This window comes from Lupinus angustifolius, chromosome LG11 (assembly GCF_001865875.1).
Source record: "Lupinus angustifolius cultivar Tanjil chromosome LG11, LupAngTanjil_v1.0, whole genome shotgun sequence".
Classification (NCBI taxonomy): Eukaryota; Viridiplantae; Streptophyta; class Magnoliopsida; order Fabales; family Fabaceae; genus Lupinus; species Lupinus angustifolius.
Window position 1 is genome coordinate 31449278 of NC_032019.1, and position 7400 is coordinate 31456677.

The window sequence follows — 7400 nt, forward strand, 5'->3', positions numbered from 1 at the left end:
CTTATGCAGTGATGATATTGCATTAGAAGCTGGTGATGTAATACTAATTTAGATGTCTATGTCTCGCAATGATTTAAAACATGCTTTGTAATTAAATCAAATGACCCTATAAGGAAAGAGGTTTAGGGAAATGGCCAAGAACGCGAGTTGTGTACTGTCAGAACTTGAGACATCAAAGCACTAGGAATGCAGGTCGGGATATTGGCGGAACCTAGGTTGATACGAGAACACCAAAGATGCAGGTCGGGTTACTGCCGGAATTCGGGAAGGTAAAGCCAAGAACGCAGGTTGGGATACTGTTGGAACTTGGGACATCAAAGCACTAGGAACGCAGGTCGGGGTACTGCCGAAACCTAGGTTGATACGAGAACACCGAAGACGTATGTCGGGGTACTGCCGGAATTCGGGAAGGTAAAGCCAAGAACATAGGTCGGGATACTACTGGAACTTGGGACATCAAAGCACTTGGAACGCAGGTCGGGGTACTGCCGGAACCTAGGTTGACAAGAGAACACCGAAGATGCAGGTCAGGGTACTGCTGGAATTCGGGAAGGTAAAGCCAAGAACGCAGGTCGGGATACTGTTGGAACTTGGGACAACAAAGCACTAGGAACGCAGGTCGGGGTACTGCCAGAACCTAGGTTGATAAAAGAACCCATTTTGATGTGTGAGTCTGACAACGTCCTTTAATAAAGGAATAACGTTATGGCATCTAAGTCCACCAACGTCATATCATTTCGTTGTCTGAGTCCAACAATGCTAATAAATGTAGGTGATTGATTGGTTCAGAAAGTCTTGGTCGACTTTTCTTGAGTATGATTATGCAAGTAAGATATGTGTTTTGAAAGTGTGATTGCTTGGGAGTATGTTGTGCAATGCATGAAATTATTAATGATGCATGAGATATATTTTAAGTGATGTATGTGTGAATGATAGCATTTATGACATGAGCTATGTGTATGTAAAGCTAATGTATGTTAATTTAATGTTTGAGTCATCATGTGATATGGAAATGTCCTCAGGGGCATCCTTGTCTTTGTAGTAAATATTGCCTTATTGCTTTCTCGGCACCATAACACTCGGTCTTTTAGATGACATCTAGATCAGCTCGGGATCGACCCATGAAGTTTCTCATGATTGCATTGGAGTAGAGGATTTCTTTCTAGTTGTTGACACCATATTATCGCTTGGATAGAAACGGGTGTCGTCAAATGCTGTGTAAAGGTTAGAGTTTTCACTTTCATAGTATGGTACAAATTCAATAAAGCAATTTTGTATGTAGAATATTTGGAAAGGTGGAATATGCTATGCATGTTATAATGAAATGCATGATCCTATGGTTGGTTGAAGTGGGGCCTATGGGCTTGAGGTGTTCTGCATATCCTTTTGTTGCCCTATATAATGAGCCATGTTAACCTTCAATATACAATTTGACCAATGAGCTTGGACTGAGTCTTCAACAATTCATCAAAATTGCCCTAGTATTTGATTGGTTGGTATTTTGCTGACCGTACATGAATACTTTCGCTTGCACGAAATCATCCAAAACAATCTGCCCCCAATGTCATTCATGTGTGTCTTCCAAAAATTTGCCCCAAAATCATGTATGACTTGGGCTAGAGAGGTTCCCCTTTTGTTTGAGTCCGAACTTTTGAAAGGAATATTAATGCATTGCACGAACGATTTTATCTTGAAAACAATTGTCCTCTTTTTTTTTTTTGTTCATTTATTTGGAGTCAGTTTGTTTTTTACCCTGATATATGTATTCTGAATAGATCAATCAATCCTCTACAAGGTCTTTTGGGCTTGTACTGGGGCATGGCTATGGTTATCAAAGAAGGTTTGAGGCTCAAAACATGTGTTTCCCATCCCCATCTTTCTCCTGTCTCCTTGACATATTCTCAACTACTTCAAAATTCAAATTGAAATAGCTGGACAACTACCATCCCCGGGTTATAAATATTGAGGGGTTGTGTTTTTTTAGACAAATATCTCCTTTCACTATATCTGGGCTCAAAGGGGGGTAACTTGTGGCATCTCTGTAGTGTTTGGGAAGTTTCAAAGAAGCCTTGTATCATCGGTCTGATCTATCCAGGTCTACATTGGTTGGGTTTTATTTACATCATTCTCCATGCAAGACAACAAATAAAAGTTATAGTATATAATGCATTGATTGATAAACATGTTATGTTTCTTCATTACAATTCCAAGGGAAACTCTCTATGCATAATAGTTTTTCACAGCATCTGAGTTTACTGACAGGTGCAGGTCATTTCCATCCATGTTAGTCAGTATTAAGGCTCCACCAGAGAAAACTTTCTTCACTACATAAGGTCCCTCATAATTCGGAGTCCATTTTCCCCTGTGGTCCTTTTGAATTGGTAAGATCTTCTTCAATACCATGTCTCCTACTTGGAATTGGCGAGGGCAAACTTTCTTCGCATATGCTTTCATTATTCTCCTCTGATAAAGTTGCCCATGGCACACAGCGGCTAACCTTTTCCCTTCAATTAAGTTCAGTTGATCATATCGACTTGGATCCATTCTGCTTCTTCTAATTCTGACTCTACAATAATTCTTAATGATGGAATCTCTACCTCAATAGGAAGGACTGCTTCCATTCCTTATACTAGGGAGTAAGGGGTGGCCCCTGTGGAAGTACGAATAGAAGTACGATATCCATGTAAGGCGAACGACAACATTTCATGCCAATCCTTATAAGTAACTACCATCTTTTGGACAATTTTCTTTATATTTTTGTTAGCGGCCTCAACTACACCATTCATCTTAGGACGGTAGGGCGAAGATGTATGATGCTTGATCTTGAAATTTTCACATGTCTCACTCATCAGTTTGTTATTCAAGTTGGTGGCATTATCCGTGATGATTTTACTTGGTAGACCATATCGGCATACCAATTCCTTCTTAATGAACTTCACCACTACCTTTCAAGTAATACTGGCATATGAAGCTGCTTCGACCCATTTAGTAAAATAATCGATGGCCACTAGGATGAAACGATGTCCGTTTGAGGCTTTAGGCTCGATGGGTCCTATGACATCCATTCCCCACATAGAGAAAGGCCACGACGCTGATAGAACATTCAATGGATTTGGGGCTGCATTGATATTGTCAACATAAATCTGACATTTGTGGCATTTCCTTACATGGTTACAACAATCAGTCTCCATCGTTAACCAGTAATACCCTTAATATCTTCCTAGCGATGGCATGTCCATTTGCATGGGTCCCAAACGAGCCCTCGTATACATCAGTAAGGATTGATTCCGCCTCTTTCGCTTCGACACACCTAAGGAGTACCATGTCATGATTCCTTTTGTAAAACACTTCTTCGTTTAGGAAGAAACTCATGGCCAATCTTCTCAAGGTCCTTTTATCATTCTCCGAAGAACTTGGAGGGTCTTCTTTTTTCTTGATGTATTCTTTTATATCGTGGTACCAATTTTTGCCATCTTCTTCTACTTCTATCGCATTACAATAAGCTGGTTGACTTTTGCTTCCTATACTGATGAGTGGTTGGTCATTTCCGCTGATGTAGAACATGCAGGATAATGTGGATAGCGCATCGGCTAATCGGTTATCTTCTCTAGGGATGTGATAGAAATCAACCTGCTCGAATTGCTCAACTAGCCTCCGTATGTTATCTCTATAAGGTATCAGCTTGCTATCACGAGTTTCCCATTCTCCCTTTACCTGGCGGATTACCAGAGTGGAGTCTCCGAAAACCTCAAGGATTTTTGCTTTTGATTCTATAGCCGCTTGCAAGCCTAAGACGCATGCCTCATACTCAACTATATTGTTGGTGCAGTCGAAACATTGCCTAGCAGGGATATGAATGAAATTGTCATGGGGAGATACCAATACTGCTCCAATCCCATGTCCAAACGCATTTGAGGCCCCATCAAATACGAGTGTCCATTTTTTGTTTTCTTCTTGATCTTCTGAGGACAATGTCATGATACCTTCATCATGAAACTCTTGATGCATTGACCCATGTCCTTCTATCGGCTGATGGGCTAAGTAGTCAGCAAGTGCACTTCCTTTGATCGCCTTTTGGGTGACATGGACAATGTCATATTCTGATAATAGTACCTGCCACCTGGCAATTCTGCCCGTCAGCATCGGTTTCTCTAAAATATGTTTCATCGGGTCCATTTTATACACAAGCCATGTAGTGTAACTCAACACACACTGCCTTAGTCGGCGTGATGCCCAAGCTAAGGCACAACATAGTAAGGAATATCTTGTCTCACATTTCGTGAACTTCTTACTCAAGTAGTAAATATCCTGCTCTTTCTTGCCAGATTCGTCATGTTGAGCCAAGACACACCCCATAGAGTCTTCCAATACTGTTAGGTACATTATCAACGGTCGTCCATGTACCAGAGGCATTAATACGGGTGGGTTTAAAAGGTACTGCTTAATTTTTTCAAAAGCCTTTTGACATTCTTCATTCCACTTGACGGGCTGGTTCTTCCTCAGGAGCTTGAAGATGGGCTCACACGTAGCTATCAACTGTCATATGAATCTGGAGATGTAGTTCAGCTTACCCAGGAACCCTCTGACTTCTTTCTCCGTTTTCGGAGGAGGCATCTCAGTGATAGCTTTCACCTTTTCAGGATCGACCTCAATGCCCCTCTGACTGACTATAAAGCCGAGAACTCGACCTGACTTGACCCTGAAACTAAACTTGGCGGGGTTTAGTTTGAGGTTATAATCTCGTAATCTTTTGAACAGCTTTTGTAGGTTTCCCACATGCTCTCCTTCAGTCTTTGATTTGCATATTATGTCATCGACATAGACTTCAACTTCTTTATGCATCATGTCATGGAAAAGAGCGACCATGGCACGCTGGTATGTGGCCATGGCATTTCTTAGTCCAAATGGCATAACCTGATAGTAGTAGGTTCCCCACATTATGATGAAAATGGTCTTCTCTACATCCTCTTTTGCCATTTTGATTTGGTGGTAACCAGAATATCCATCCATGAACAAGAATAGTGCATGGTCTGCCGTGCCTTCCACCAGTATATCTATATGGAGTACTGGAAAATCATCCTTTGGGCTTGCCTTGTTGAGATCCCGGTAGTCAACACATATTCGAAGTTTTCCCCCTTTCTTTGGTACAACGACCACATTTGCTACCCATTTGGGGTACTCCGCAACTTTTATGAATCCAGATGTTAACCATTTTTGGATTTCGGCTTTCACCCTAAGAGAGAGGCTTGGCTTCATTCTTCTCAGTTTCTGCTTGACTGGTAAAGACTCAGGTTTCAGAGGTAATTTGTGTTCCACTATACTGCGATCCAGACCTGACATATCACTATAGGACCAAGCGAAGACATCCTTGTACTCATGTAGTAATTTGATTAGCTTGTTCCTTTCACTTGGTTCCATCAGAGTGACTACTTTGATCTCTTTCTTGTCATCCTCTGTCCCTAGATTCATTAGCTCGATAGGCTCATCATGGGGTTCAATCTCTTTACTCTCCTGTTCAACCAATCTTAATAACTCGGGAAATACTTCCCAATCATCTTCACTATCTTCCTCTCCTACCAAGTTTATAGGATGATCAAAGTTGTATGAATGATTATTAACATGGTCATTATTTTCGGACTCATTTTCAGATATGCATTATAGTAGGTCAATGTCAATTTTTATGTTGATTTTTTGGGGTGTTTTATTGGTTATTTTTTTTGTGTTTTTGTGGAAAGGAAATAAATGAGAAATAAAGGGTGAAAACAAAAATATGAACGAAAAGACTAATGTTTGTATGGTATGGTGTTATATGATGCAACAATTGCAAATGCATGAATTAATTCATTGAAATTGTACCAATACATAATGAAAAAAATGAAAATTCAATCTTAAACAAAGAAACAACAACATCCAAAAGCTCTATGAATAGCTAATGGAGTACAACACTAGATTACTTGTCTTCCCAGAAGACTGATGATGGTGCCTTGACTTCAACCCATTTGGTGAGAGCGGTTCCTGGGGTGCACTGAAAAACATAACAATCTGACTGATTTGAGCATTCCCCTTCAAGCATGGACACCGATCCCTGAGACTAAATCCCTGCGCTGACGAAATATGGATTGGTGTGTGGAATAGGGAAATCTGCCTTCTTATACTCAAACTGCCCCATGCGGGCCCACCCTTTCCTTTTTGCCTCTTCCTTTATCCTTGACTTATCGGCTTTGGCTGGATTATAGCCCAGACTGAAGCGGCTCTTATTTCCGATGGGCATCATTATGTCCTCTACTCCTTGCCCATATTTGCCTAGGCCTTTCCCTGACTAGTATCCTTCCTTAATCATCATTAAGGCTGCTTTAGATGGATGGGGCCCTATCATCGATGCTCCTTCTACAAAGGTGGTGTTGGCAATTTCCAAAGCCTGGAATGAGGTTTTGAGTGCTTCCTCGACCACTTCAATATATGGGGTACCAAAGGGCCTAGATACCAACATATCATCTTCACCCATTATTATCAACAACTTTCCATTAATGATGAATTTGATCCGTTGATGCAAGGTTGAGGGAACTGCTCCTGCAATATAGATCCATGGCCTTCCTAGCAAACAGCTGTATGTTCGGTTTATGTTCATCACTTGGAAAAGAATCTGGAAAGTACAAGGCCCAATTTTTATGGGCAATTTAATTTCTCCCATAACTTCTCTCTTAGACCCATCAAATGCCTTAATAATCATGGCACTTGGCCTCATATGCGAGTAGTTGAAAGGGAGTCTAGACAATGTTCTCTTAGTCATCATATTCAAAGATGAACCATTATCTATGAGGACTTTTCCAATCACACAGTCTTGGAACATGACAGAGATGTGGAAAGGGTTGATGTGGCCATTCCCTTTGTGAGGTATTTCCTGATCGCTGAAGGATATAAAATTGTCAGCAATAATGTTATCCACGATGCCCCCTAGCTTATCTGTAGTTATGTCTTGACTGACATGGGCATGATTTAAAATTTTAAGTAGTACATTCCTATGAGGCTCTGAATCCATTAGCAATGAAAGTATGGTTATTCTAGTAAGTGTGCGCCTTAACTGATCGACCACCTTATATTCGCTTTGCTTTATAAATTTTAGGAATTCATTGGCTTGCTCATTAGAAATCTCTTGACCATCTTTTAACTCATCAATGGGCGATCCTTCTTGGCCAATTTCAGGGATTGCTGTAGCATCAACCTTCTCTTTCCCCTTACAGATGGTGACTGTGTTTTTTTCCGTCTCTGGAGGTCCATAGACTCTGCCACTCTGGGTAATTCTGCTGACTCCAGCGACATTGGTTACCTCTAATGCACGTTCTGGTAGTGTGATGACCTCCCCGCCATACCTCCAAGGTACTGCTTTGTCGGATTCATAG